The sequence below is a fragment of the Penaeus monodon genome, chromosome 33 (assembly GCF_015228065.2).
Source record: "Penaeus monodon isolate SGIC_2016 chromosome 33, NSTDA_Pmon_1, whole genome shotgun sequence".
NCBI classification, from domain to species: Eukaryota; Metazoa; Arthropoda; class Malacostraca; order Decapoda; family Penaeidae; genus Penaeus; species Penaeus monodon.
Window position 1 is genome coordinate 36,126,299 of NC_051418.1, and position 692 is coordinate 36,126,990.

The following is a 692-nucleotide window of genomic DNA, read 5'->3' on the forward strand; positions in this document are numbered from 1 at the left end:
CGCCGCTCACTCAACAGCTGCGTTCCCGCAATATCTTGTCGCTGCCGTTCGCACCTTTTCTTCCCTTTTTCTTCGCGAATCACAAGGACTCCGCATTGTCGTATGCCATACCTTACAACGATCACGAAAGTTGAGAATCGAAGTTCAGATGACCCAAAACAGATGCGTTTTTTACGACGTCTGGCATCCATGACCCTTTCCAGCCTCCGATTGGGTGGCAGAACGAGCAATAGCCAAGCCAATGGACCAATCAACGCCCTGAACAACGGTGACGTCACAAACAGTGCTTTTTAACGAGATCATCCAAAACCCTTGTAGTTCCGAATGTCATGATGCCCTGCTAAAAAGAGTTACTAAATGAATCACGTATACTCAGAAGGGCAAAGAAAATTAAATCCCCATCATATTCTTCTTAACAAAACACCACACATTCACAGAATAAACATGACATTCGCATCCATTTCGCTTTGTGTTGTCGATCCCACGAGAGTTTTGACACAAGGGCAACATTCATACCTCTTTGCAGACAATGGCACTGCACAGAGGAATACAAATGCTCGAGTATATATTATAAATTATCTTTAGTAACATTTGTGTAGTTCCCTTTCGGTACCCAGCAAGGATTGCTATAATGCCCTCTTTCTTTTTACATGAAGGAATCGTTCAGATAAGTGTTTTATTAGTGATATGAT